The sequence below is a fragment of the Kogia breviceps genome, chromosome 7 (assembly GCF_026419965.1).
Source record: "Kogia breviceps isolate mKogBre1 chromosome 7, mKogBre1 haplotype 1, whole genome shotgun sequence".
NCBI lineage: Eukaryota > Metazoa > Chordata > Mammalia > Artiodactyla > Physeteridae > Kogia > Kogia breviceps.
Window position 1 is genome coordinate 90,856,964 of NC_081316.1, and position 13,202 is coordinate 90,870,165.

Sequence of the window (13,202 nt, forward strand, 5' to 3'; positions counted from 1 at the left end):
TCGAGATTGGGGTACGGATACGTGTTACGGGGAGTTGTTGTTGAAGGGCGTGGCTTATCGTTAGGTTAGGCCTCAGTGTTCAGGCTGCGGGTGTGGATTAGGGTTCAGGGTGAGTGTCGGAGATAGGGTTAGGGTTAGGCTCTCGCTGAGGCCTACGGCCGAGATTGCATTACGGATACGTGTTAGGGGGCTTGTGAATTGCAGAGCACGGCTTATCTTTAGTGTTGGTCTCAGGTTTCAGGCTGCAGCTGAGGCTTAGGGTTCAGGGTCAGGTTTGGAGCTAAGTTTAGGTTTAGGCTCCAGGTGATGCCTAGGGTCGAGATTGGGGTACGGATACGTGTTAGGGGGCGTGTGGTTTGCAGGGCACGGCCTATAGTTAGGGTGGGCCTCAGGGTTCAGACTTCTGGTAAGGCTTAGGATTCAGGGTCAGTGTTGGAGCTATGGTTAGCGTTAGGCACCCGTTGCGGCCTAGGTTCGACATTGGGATACGGATACATGTAAGGGGGCGTGTGAGTTGCACAGCGTGGCTTATCCTTAGCCTAGGCCTCAGCGTTCAGGCTGCAGGTGAGGCTTAGCGTTCAGGGTCAGGGTTGGAGCTAGGGTTATGGTTAGGCAGGCGGTGAGGCCTATGGTCGAGATTCGGTTACGGAAACGTGTTAGGGGGCGTTTGCGTTGCAGGGCGTGACTTATCGTAAGGGTAGGCCCCAGGGTTCAGGCTGCGGGTGAGGCTTAGTGTTCAGGGTCATGGTTGGAGCTCTGGTTTGGCTTAGGCTCTCGCTGAGGCCTATGCCCGAGATTGGAGTATGGATACGTGTTATGGGGCGTGTGCATTGCAGGGCACGGCTGATCGTTAGTGTAGGTCTCAGGGTTCAGGCTGCGGTTGAGGCTTAGGGTTCAGGGTCAGGTTTGGAGCTAAGGTTAGGTTTAGGCTCCCGGTGAGGCCTAGGTTCGAGATTGTGGTACGGATACGTGTTAGGGGGCGTGTGCATTGCAGGGCACGGCTGATCGTTAGGGTAGGCCTCAGGGTTCACACTGTGGTTGAGGCTTAGGTTTCAGGGGCAGGTTTGGAGGTAATGTTAGCGTTCGACTCCCGGTGAGGCCTAGGGTCGAGATTGGGGTACGGATACCTGTTCGGGGGTTTGTGTGTTGCAGGGCACAGCTTTTCGTTAGGGTAGCGCTCAGGGTTGTGGCTGCGGGTGAGGCTTAGTGTTCAGAATATGGGTTGTAGTTTGGTTTAGGGCTAGGCTCCCGGTGAGGCCTAGGGTCGAGATTGGGGTACGGATATGTGTTAGGGAGCGTTGTTCTTGCAGGGCGCGGTTTATCATTAGGGTAGGTCTCACGGTTCATGCTGCAGGTGAGGTTTATTGGTCAGGGTCAGGGTTGGATCTAGGGTTAGGTTTAGGCTCCCTGTGAGGCTTTGGTTCGAGATTGGGGTACGGATACGTGTTAAGGGGCGTGTGCCTTGCAGGGTGGGACTTAACGTTAGGGCAGGTCTCAGGGTTCAGGCGGCGGGTGAGACTTAGGGTTCAGGGTCAAGTTTGGAGCTAGCGGTAATTTTAGGCTCCCCTTGAGGCTTTGGGTCGAGATTGGTGTTCGGATACCTGTTAGGTGGCGTTTGAGTTGCAGAGCGCAGATAATCATTAGGGTAGGCCTCAGGGATCAGGCTGTGGGTGAGGCTTAGGATTCAGGGACAGGGTTGGAGATAGGGTTAGGTTTAGGCTCCCGTTGAGGCTTAGGGTCGAGATTGGGGTACAGATACGTGTTAGGGGGCGTGTGCGTTGCAGGGCGCAGATAATCGTTAGGGTAGGCCTCAGGCTTCAGGCTGCAGGTGTGGCTTAGGATTCTGGGTCATAGTTGGAGCTAGGGTTAGGGTTATACTCCCGGTGAGGCCTAGGTTCGAGAATGGGGTACGGATACGTATTAGGGGGCGTTTGCGTTGAAGGGCGTGACTTATGCTTAGTGTAGGCCTCAGGGTTCAGGCTGCGGTTGAGGCTTAGGGTTCAGGGTCAGGGTTGGAGCTAGGCTTAGATTTAGGCTCCCGGTGATGCTAAGGGTCGAGATTGTGGTACGGATGCGTGTTAGGGGGCGTGTGCTTTGCAGATCGCGGCTGGTAGATAGGGTAGGCCTCAAGGTTCAGTGTTCCGGTTAGTCCTAGTGTTCAGGGTCAGAGTTGGAGCTAGGGTTAGCGTTAGGCTTCCGGTGAAGCCTAGGGTCGAGAGTGGGGTACGGATATGTGTAGGGGGCATGTGAGTTGCACGGCACAGCTTATCGTTAGAGTAGGCCTCAGGGTTCAGGCTGCGGATGATGCTTAGGTTTCAGAGTCAGGGTTGGAGCTCGGGATATGGTTAGGGTCCCGGTGAGGCTTCGGGTCGAGATTGGGGTACAGATACTTGTTAGGGGGCGTGTGCGTTGCAGGGTGCGTCTTATCATTAGGTTAGGCCTCAGGTTTCAGGCTGCGGGTGAGGATTACTGTTCAGGGTGAGAGTTGGAGCTAGGGTTAGGGTTAGGTTTCCGCTGAGGTTTAGTGACGAGATTGGGGTACGCATACGTGTTAGGGGGCGTGTTCGTTGCAGGGCATGGGTTATCGTTAAGGTAGGCCTCTGGTTTCAGGCTGCGGGTGAGGCTTAGATTTCAGGGTCAGAGTTGGAGATAGGGTTAGGTTTAGGCTCCCCCTGAGGCTTCGGGTCGAGATTGGGGTACAGATACGTGTTAGGGGGCGTGTGCGTTGCAGGGCGTGGCTTATCGTTAGTGTAGGCCTCACGGTTCAATCTTCCTGTGAGGCTTAGGGTTCAGGGTCATGGTTGGAGCTTGTGTTAGCGTTGGGCTCCCGGTGAGGCATATGGTCGAGATTGGGGTACGGGTACGTGTTAGGGGGTGTGTGCGTTGCAGGGCGAGGCTTATCATCAGGGTAGGCCTCAGGGATCAGGCTGCGGGTGAGGCTTAGGGTTCAGCGTCTGGGTGGGAGCTAGGGTTAGTGTTCGGCTCTTTCTGAGGCCTAGGTTCGATTTTGGGGTACGGACACGTGTTAGGGGGAGTGTGCGTTTCAGGGCGTGGATTATCGTTATGGTAGGGCTCAGGGTTGTGGCTGCGGGTGAGGCTTAGTGTTCAGGATAAGGGTTGGAGTTAGGGTTAGGGTTAGGCTTCCGGTGAGGCCTAGGGTCGAGATTGGGGATCGGTTATGTGTTAGGTGGCGTTTGCCTTGCAGGGCGCAGCTTATCATTAGGGTAGGCCTCAGGGTTCAGGCTGTGGGTGAGTCTTAGGTTTCAGGGTCAGGGTTGGAGCTAGGGTTAGGGTTAGGCTCCCGCTGAGTCTTAAGGTCAACATTGCAGTACAGATACGTGTTAGGGGGCGGGTGCATTGCAGGGCGTGGATAATCGTTAGGGTAGGCCTCAGGGTTCAGGCTGCCGATGAGGCTTAGATTTCAGGGTCAGGGTTGGAGCTCAGGTTAGCGTTAGGCTCCCGGTGAGGCCTAGGGTCGAGATTGTGGTACGGATACTTGTTAGGGGCGTGTGCGTTGCAGCGTTCCACTTATCGTTAGGTTAGGCCTCAGGGTTCAGACTGCGGGTGAGGATTAGTGTTCAGGGAGAGAGTTGGAGCTAGGGTTAGGTTTAGGCTTCCAGTGAGGCTTAGGGCCGAGATTGGGGTACGGATACCTGTTAGGTGTCGTGTTCGTTGCAGGGCGTAGGTTATCGTTAGGGTAGGCCTCCGGGTTCAGGCTGCGGGTGAGGCTTACGGTTCATGGTCAGAGTTGGAGCTAGGGTAAATTTTAGGTTCCCGGTGAGGCTTCGGGTCGAAATTGGGGTACGGATAAGAGTTAGGGGTCGTGTGCGTTGCAGGGCGTGGCTTTTCGTTAGTGTAGGCCTCAGGGTTCAGTCTTCCTGTGAGGCTTAGTGTTCAGGGTCAGGGTTGTAGCCAGCGTTAGCGTTAGGCTCCCTGTGAGGCCTAGGTTCGAGATTGGGGTACAGATACGTGTTTGCGGGCGTGTGCGTTGCAGGGTGCATCTTATCGTTATGGTAGGCCTCAGGGTTCAGGCTGCGGGTGAGGCTTAGGGTTCAGGGTCAGGGTTGGAGCTAGGGTTAGGGTTCGGCTCCCACTGAGGCTTACGGTCGAGATGGGGGTAGAGATACGTGTTAGCGGAAGTTTTTCGTTGCAGGGCGCCGATAATCGTTAGGGTAGGCCTCATTGTTCAGGCTGTGGATGAGGCTTAGCGTTCAGGATCAGGGTTGGATTTAGGGTTAGTGTGAGGCTCCCGGTGAGGCGAGGGTCAAGATTGGCGTACGGAAACGTGTTAGGGCGCGTTTTCGTTTCAGGGCGCGACTTATCGTTAGGGTAGGCCTCAGCGTTCACGCTGCGGTTGAGGCTTAGTGTTCAGGTTCAGGGTTTGAGCTAGGGTTAGGGTTAGTCTTCCTGTGAGACTTAGGGTTGAGATTGGGGTACGGACACCTGTTAGGGGGCATGTGCGTAGCAGGGCGTGGCTTATCATTATGGTAGGCATCAGGGTTCAGGCTGCGGGTGAGGCTTAGGGTTCAGGGTCAGGGTTGGAGCTACGGTTAGATTTAGGCTCCCGGTGAGGCCTAGGGTCGAGATTGGGGTACAGATATGTGGTATCGGGCGTTGTTGTTGCAGGGCGTGGTTAATCGTTAGGGTAGGCCTCAGGGATCAGGCTGCAGGTGAGGTTTATTGTTCAGGGTCAGGGTTGGAGCTAGGGTTAGTGTTAGGCTCTGGGTGAGGCTTTGGGTCGAGATTAGGGTACGGATACCTGTTAGGGGGCGTATGCATTGCAGGGCGCGGATAATCATTAGGGTAGGCCTCAGGGTTCAGGCTGCGGGTGAGTCTTAGGATTCAGGGTCAGGGTTGGAGCTAGGGTTAAGATTAGGCTCCCGGTTAGGCCTAGGGTCGCGATTGGCGTACGGATGCTTGTTAGGTGCCGTGTGCATTGCTGGGCGCTGCTTATCATTAGGTTAGGCCTCACGGCTCAGACTGCGTGTGAGGATTAGTGTTCAGTGTGAGAGTTGGAGCTAGGATTAGGATTAGCCTACTGGTGAGGCTTAGGGAGGAGATTGGGGTACGGATACGTGTTAGGGGGCGTGTTCGTTGCAGGGCTTTTTTTATCGTTAGGGTAGGCCTCAGGGTTCAGGCTGTGGGTGAGGCTTAGGGTTCAGGGTCAGAGTTGGAGCTAGGGTTAGGTTTAGGTTCCCGGTGAGGCTTCGGGTAGAGATTTGGGTACGGATACATGTTAGGGGGCGTGTGCATTGCAGGGCGCGGCTTATCGTTAGTGTAGGCCTCACGATTCAGTCTTCCTGTGAGGCTTAGGGCTCAGGGTCAGGGTTGGAACTAGCGTTAGCGTTCGGCTCCCGGTGAGGCCTAGGGTCGAGATTGGGGTACAGATACGTGTTAGGGGGCGTGTGCGTTGCAGGGCGCAGCTTATTGTTAGGGTAGGCCTCAGGGTTCAGGCTGTGGGTGAGGCTTTGTGTTCAGGGTCAGGGTTGTATCTAGGGTTAGGGTTAGGCTCCCTCTGAGGCCTAGGTTCGAGATTGGCGTACGGATATATGTTAGGGGGAATGTGCGTTGCAGGGCGCGGCTTATCGTTAGGATAGGGCTCAGGGTTTTTGCTGAGGGTGTGGCTTAGTGTTCAGGATAAGGGTTGGAGTTAGGGTTAGGGTTTGGCTCCCGGTGAGGCCTAGGGTCGAGATTGGGGTACGGATATGTGTTAGGGGGCGTTGTTGTCGCAGGGCGTGGTTTATCGTTAGGGTAGGCCTCAGGGTTCTGGCTGCAGGTGAGGTTTATTGTTCAGGGTCAGGGTTGGAGCTTGGGTTAGGGTTAGGCTCCCGGTGAGTTTTTGGGTCGAGATTGGGGTACGGATACGTGTAATGGGGCGTGTGAGTTGTAGGACACAGCTGACGTTAGGGTAGGCCTCAGGTATCGGGATGCGGGTGAGGCATAGGTTTCAGGGTCAGGGTTGGATCTAGGGTTAGGTTTAGGCTCCCCTTGAGGCTTCGGGTCGAGATTGGGTTACGGATACGTTTTAGGGCGCGTGTGCATTGCAGGGAGCGGCTGAACATTAGGGTAGGCCTCAGGGTTCAGGCTGTGGGTGAGTCTTAGGTTTCATGGTCAGGGTTGGAGCTAGACTTAGGGTTAGGCTCCGGCTGAGGCTTACGATCGTGATTGGGGTACAGATACGTGTTAGGGGTCGTGTGGTTTGCATGGCGCAGATAATCGTTAGGGTAGGCTTCAGGGTTCAGGCTGTGGGTGAGGCTTAGGATTCAGGGTCAGCGTTGGAGATAGGGTTAGGGTTAGGCATCCGGTGAGGCTTCGGGTGTAGATTGGGGTACGGGTACGTGTTAGGTGGCGTGTTCGTTGCAGGGCGTGAGTTATCGTTAGGGTAGGCCTCAGGGTTCAGGCTGCAGGTGAGGCTTAGTGTTCAGGGTCAGAGTTGGAGGTAGGGTTAGGTTTTGGATCCCGGTGAGGCTTCGGGCCGAGATTGGGGTACGGATACGTGTTAGGGGGCGTGTGCGTTGCAGGGCGCGCCTTATCGTTAGTGTAGGCCTCAGGGTTCAGACTGCGGGTGAGGCTTAGGGTTCAGGGTCAGTGTTGGAGGTAGGGTTAGGTTTAGGCCCCCGGTGAGGCCTAGATTTGAGAATGGGGTACGGATACGAGTTCGGGGGCGTTTGCGTTGTTGGTCGTGACGTATCCTTAGGGTAGGCCTCAGAGTTCAGGCTGCGGGTGAGGCTTAGGGTTCAGGGTCAGGTTTGGAGCTCAGGTAACCGTTAGGCTTCCGGTGAGGCCTAGGGTCGACATTGGGCTACTGATACTTGTTAGAGGGCGTGTGCGTTGCAGGGCGCCGCTTATCGTTAGGTTAGGCCTCAGGGTTCAGGCTGCAGGTGAGGATTACTGTTCAGGGTGAGAGTTGGAGGAAGGGTTAGGGTTAGGCTGCTGGTGAAGTTTAGGGAAGAGATTGGGGTACGGATACGTGTTAGGGAGCTTGTTCGTTGCAGGGCGTTGGGTTATCGTTAGGGTCGGCCTCAGGGTTCAGGCTGCGGGTGAGGCTTAGCTTTCAGGGTCAGAGTTGGAACTAGGGTTAGGATTAGTCTCCCGGTGAGGCTTTGGATCGAGATTGGGGTACGGATACATGGGGGGGGCGTGTGCGTTGCAGGGCGCGGCTTATCATTAGTTTAGGCCACAGGGTTCAGTCTTGCTGTGAGGCTTAGGGTTCAGGGTCAGGGTTGGAGCTAGCGTTAGCGTTCGGCTCCCGGTGAGGCCTATGGTCGAGATTGGGGTACAGGTACGTGTTAAGGCACGTGCATTGCAGGGCGCGGCTTAATGTTAGGGTAGGCCTCAGGGTTCATGCTGCGGGTGAGACTTAGGGTTCAAGGTCAGTTTTCGAGCTAGGGGTACGTTTAGGCTCTCCGTGAGGCTTTGGGTCGAGATTGGGGTATGGATACATGTTCAGGGCATGTGAGTTGCAGGGCACAGCTAACTTTACGGGAGGCCTCAGGTATCGGGCTGCGTGTGAGGCTTAGGATTCAAGGTCAGGGTTGGAGCTAGGGATAGGTTTAGGCTCCCGTTGAGGCTTCGGGTCGAGATTGGGGTACGGATACGTTTTAGGGCAAGTGTGCATTGCAGAGCGTGGGTGATCATAAGGGTAGGCTTCAGGGTTCAGGCTGTGGGTGAGTCTTAGGTTTCAGGGTCAGGGTTGGAGCTAGGGTTAGGGTTAGGCTCCCGCAGAGCCTTACAGTCGAGATTGGGGTACAGATACATGTTGGGGGGCGTGTGCGTTGCAGGGCGCGGATAATCGTTAGCGTAGGCCTCCAGGTACAGACTGTGGTTGAGGTTTAGTGTTCAGGGTCAGGTTTGGAGATAAGGTTAGGTGTAGGCTCCCGGTGAGGCCTAGGTTCGAGATTGGGGTACGGATACATGTTAGGCGGAGTGTGCGTTTTAGGGCGTGGCTTATCGTTAGGGTAGGGCTCAGGGTTCAGGCTGTGGGTGAGTCTTCGGGTTCAGGGTCAGGGATGGATCTAGGGTTAGGGGTAGACTTCTGGTTAGGCCTAGGGTCAAGATTGGGGTACGGATACGTGTTAGGGGGCGTGTGCTTTGCAGGGTGCGGCTTATCGTTAGGGTAGGCCTCAGGGATCAGGCTGCGGGTGAGCTTTAGTGTTCAGGGTCAGGGTTGGAGGTAGGGTTAGCTTTAGGCTCCCGGTGAGGCCTATGGTGGAGATTGTGGTTCGGATACGTGTTTGGATGCGTGTGTGTTGCAGGTCGCGGCTTATCGTTAGGGTAGGCCTCACGTTCAGGCTGTGGGCGAGGCTTAGGTTTCAGTGTCAGGGTTGGAGCTAGGGTTAGGTTTAGGTTCCCTTTGAGGCCTTCGGTGGATATTGGGGTACGAATACATGTTAGGGGCCGTGTGGGTTGCAGGGCGCAGCTTATCGTTAGGGTAGGCCTCACGTTCAGGCTGCGGGTGCGGGTGATGATTAGGGTTCAGGGTCAGGGTTTGAGCTAGGGTTAGGGTTAGGCTCCCGGTGAGGCCTATGGTGGAGATTGGGGTACGGATACGTGTTACGGTGCGTGTGCGTTGCAGGGCGCGGCTTATCACTAGGTTAGGCGTCACGTTCAGGCTGCGGGTGAGGCTTAGGGTTCAGGGTAAGGTTTGGACGTAGGGTTAGTTTTAGGCTCCCAGTGAGGCCTACGGTCGCGATTGGGGTACGGATAGGCGTTCGTGGGCGTTTTGGTTGCAGGGCACGGCTTATCGTTAGGGTAGGCGTCAGGGTTCAGGCTGTGGGTGAGGCTTAGTGTTCAGGGTCAGGGTTGGATCTAGGGTTAGGGTTAGGCTTCTGGTGAGGATTACAGTCGAGATTGGGGTACGGACACTTGTTAGGGGGCGTGTGCGTTGCAGGGCGTGGCTTATCGTTATGGTAGGCATCAGGGTTCAGGCTGCGGTTGAGGCTTAGGTTTCAGGGTCAGGGTTGGAGCTAGGGTTATGGTTAGGCACCCGGTGAGGCTTAGGTTCGAGATTGGGGTACGGATACGTGTAAGGGGGCGTGTGAGTTGCACGGCCTGGCTTATCGTTAGAGTAGGCCTCAGGGTTTAGGCTGCGGATGAGGCTTAGGTTTCAGGGTCAGTGATGGAGCTCGGGTTAGGGTTAGGCTCCCTCTGAGGCATAGGTTCGAGATTGGAGTACGGATACATGTTAGGGGGAGTGTGCGTTGCAGTGCGCGTCTTATCGTTAGTGTAGGCCTCAGGGTTCAGGCTGCGGGTGAGGCTTACGGTTCAGGGAAACGATTGGACATAGGGTTAGGGTTAGGCTCCCGGTGAGGCCTAGGGTCAAGATTGGGGTACGGATATGTGTTACGGGGCGTTTTCTTTGCAGGGTGTGGCTAATCATTATCGTAGGACTCAGGGTTCAGGCTGCAGGTGAGGCTTAGGTTTCAGCGTCAGGGTTGGAGCTAGGGTTAGGCTTAGGCTCCCAGTGAGGCTTCGGGTCGAGATAGTGGTACGGATACGTGTTATGTGGCTTTGCGTTGCAGGGCGTGACTTTTCCTTAGGGTAGGCCTCAGGGTTCAGGCTGTGGGTGAGGCTTAGGATTCAGGGTCACGGTTGGAGCTAGGGTTATGGTTAGGCTCCCATTGAGGCTTAGGTTCGAGATTGGGTACGGATACGTGTTAGGGTGCTTGTGTGTTGCGGGGCTCGGGTTATCATTATGGTAGGCCTCAGGGTTCAGGCTGCGGGTGAGGCTTAGGGTTCAGGGTCAGGGTTGGAGCTATGGTTAGATTTAGGCTACCGGTGAGGCTGCGGGTCGAGATTGGGGTACGGATACGTGTCAGGGGGCGTGTGCATTGCAGGGCGCGGCTTCTAGTTCGGGTAGGCCTCAGGGTCCAGTCTTCCGGTTAGGCTTAGGTTTCAGGGTCAGGGTTGGAGCTAGGGTTAGTGTTAGACTCCTGTTGAGTCCTATGGTCGAGATTGGGGTACGGATATGTGTAAGGGGGCGTGTGAGTTGCATGGCGTGGCTTATCCTAAGCCTAGGCCTCTGGGTTCAGGCTGCACATGCGGCTTAGCGTTCACTGTCAGGGTTGGATCTAGGGTTAGGGTTAGGCTCCCGGTGAGGCCTATGGTCGAGATTGGGGTACGGAAACGTGTTAGGGGGCGTTTGGGTTGCAGTGCGCGACTTATCGTTAGGGTAGGCCCCAGGGTTCAGGCTGCTGGTGAGGCTTAGGGTTCAGGGTCCGGGTTGGAGCTAGGGTTAGGATTAGGCTCTCGCTGAGGCCTACGGCCGAGATTGGGGTATGGATACGTTTTAGGGGGCGTGTGCATTGCAGGGCACGGCTGATCGTTAGTGTAGGCCTCAGGGTTCAGGCTGCAGTTGAGGCTTAGCTTTCAGGGTCAGGTTTGGAGATAAGGTTAGGTTTATTCTCCCGGTGAGGCCTATGTTCGAGAGTCGGGTATGGATACGTGTTAGGGGGAGTGTGTGTTTTGGGGCGTGGCTTATCGTTAGGGTAGGGCTCAGGGTTGTGGCTGCCGGTGAGGCTTAAGTTTTAGGATAAGGGTTGGAATTACGGTTAGGGTTAGGCTCCCGGTGAGGCCTAGGGTCAAGATTGGGGTTCAGACATGTGTTAGGGAGGGTTGTTGTTGCAGGGCGCGGCTTATCGTTATGGTAGGCCTCAGGGTTCCGGCTGTGGGTGAGGCTTAGGCTTCAGGGTAACGGTTGGACTTAGGGTTAGGCTCCCGATGAGGCCTAGTGTCGAGATTGCGGTACATACATGTGTTACCGGGCGTTTTCATTGCAGGGCGCGTCTTATCGTTAGGGTAGGCCTCAGGGTTCAGGCTGCGGGTGAGGCTTAGGGTTCAGGGTCAGGGTTGGAGGTAGGGTTAGGTTTAGGCTCCCGGTGAGGCCTAGGTTCGAGAATGGGGTACGGATATGAGTTCGGGGACGTTTGCGTTGTTGGTCGTGACTTATCCTTAGGGTAGGCCTCAGAGTTCAGGCTGCGGGTGAGGATTAGTGTTCAGGGTCAGGTTTGGAGCTCGGGTTAGTGTCAGGCTTCCGGTGAGGCCTAGGGTCGAGATTGGGCTACAGATACTTGTTAGAGGGCGTGTGAGTTGCAGGGCGCCGCTTATCGTTAGGGTAGGCCTCAGGGTTCGGGCTGCAGGTGAGGATTACTGTTCAGGGTGGGAGTTGGAGGAAGGGTTAGGGTTAGGCTGCTGGTGAAGTTTAGGGAAGAGATTGGGGTACGGACACGTGTTAGGGGGCTTGTTCGTTGCAGGGCATTGGGTTATCGTTAGGGTCGGCCTCAGGTTTCAGGCTGCGGGTGAGGCTTAGGTTTCAGGGTCAGAGTTGGAACTAGGCTTAGGATTAGTCTCCCGGTGAGGCTTTGGGTCGAGATTGGGGTACGGATACGTGTTTGGGGGCGTGTGCGTTGCAGGGCGTGGCTTATCGTTAGTGTAGGCCTCAGGGTTCAGTCTTGCTGTGAGGCTTAGGGTTCAGGGTCAGGGTTGGAGCTAGCGTTAGCGTTCGGCTCCCGATGAGGCCTATGGTCGAGATTGGGGTACGTGTACGTGTTAAGGCACGTGCATTGCAGGGCGCGGCTTAACTTTAGGGTAGGCCTCAGCGTTCATGCTGCGTGTGAGGCTTAGGATTCAAGGTCAGGGTTGGAGCTAGGGATAGGTTTAGGCTCCCGTTGAGGCTTCGGGTGGAGATTGGGGTACGGATACGTTTTAGGGCGAGTGTGCATTGCAGAGCGCGGCTGATCATAAGGGTAGGCCTCAGGGTTCAGGCTCTGTGTGAGTCTTAGGTTTCAGGGCCAGGGTTGGAGCAAGGGTTAGGGTTAGGCTCCCACAGAGCCTTACAGTCGAGATTGGGGTACAGATACATGTTAGGGGGTGTGTGCGTTGCAGGGCGTGGATAATCGTTAGGGTAGGCCTCAGGGTTCAGGCTGCGGGTGAGGCTTAGGGTTCAGGGTCAGGGATGGAGCTCGGGTTAGGGTGTGACTTCCGGTTAGGCCTGGGGTCAAGATTGGGGTACGGATACGTGTTAGGGGGCGTGTGCGTTGCAGGGCGCAGCTTATTGTTAGGGTAGGCCTCAGGGTTCAGGCTGCAGGTGAGGCTTAGTGTTCATGTTCAGAGTTGGAGCTATGTTTAGGTTTAGGCTCCCGGTGAGGCCTAGGTTCGAGAATGGGGTTCGGATACGTGTTAGGGGGCGTTTGCGTTGCAGGGCGCGACTTATCCTTAGGGTCGGCCTCACGGTTCAGGCTGCGGGTGAGGCTTAGTGTTCAGGGTCAGGGTTGGAGTACGGGTTATGGTTAGGCACCCGGTGAGGCTTCGGGTCGAGATTGGGGTACGGATACGTGTTCGGGGGCGTGTGGATTGCAGGGCGATGCTTATAGTTATTGTAGGCCTCAGGGTTCTGTCTTCCTGTGAGGCTTAGGGTTCAGAGTCAGGATTGGAGCTAGGGTTAGTGTTAGGCTCCCGGTGAGGCTTAGGCTCTAGATTGGGGTACGGATATGTGTTAGGGGGAGTTGTTTTTTCAGGGCGTGGTTTATCATTAGGGTAGGCCTCAGGGTTCAGGCTGCAGGTGAGGTTTATTGTTCAGGGTCAGGGTTGCAGCTAGGGTTAGGTTTAGGTTCCCGGTGAGGCTTCGGGTAGAGATTTGGGTACTGATACATGTTAGGGGGCGTGTGCGTTCCAGGGCGCGGCTTATCGTTAGTGTAGGCCTCAGGGTTCAGTCTTCCTTTGACGCTTAGGGTTCAGGGTCATGGTTGGAAGTAGCATTAGCGTTCGAATCCCGGTGAGGCCTAGGGTCGAGATTGGGGTACAGATACGTGTTAGGGGGCGTGTGCGTTGCAGGGCGCAGCTTATTGTTAGGGTAGGCCTCAGGGTTCAGGCTGCGGGTGAGGCTTAGTGTTCAGGGTCAGGGTTGTAGCTAGGGTTAGGGTTAGGCTCCCTCTGAGGCCTATGTTTGAGATTGGGGTACGGATACATTTTAGGGGGAGTGTGCGTTGCAGGGCGTGGCTTATCGTTATAGTAGGGCTCAGGGTTTTTGCTGCGAGTGAGGCTTAGTGTTCAGGATAAGGGTTGGAGTTAGGGATAGGGTTTGGCTCCCGGTGAGGCCTAGGGTCGAGATTGGGGTACGGATATGTGTTAGGGGGCGTTGTTGTTGCAAGGCGCGGTGTATCGGTAGGGTAGGCCTCAGGGTTCTGGATGCAGGTGAGGTTTAT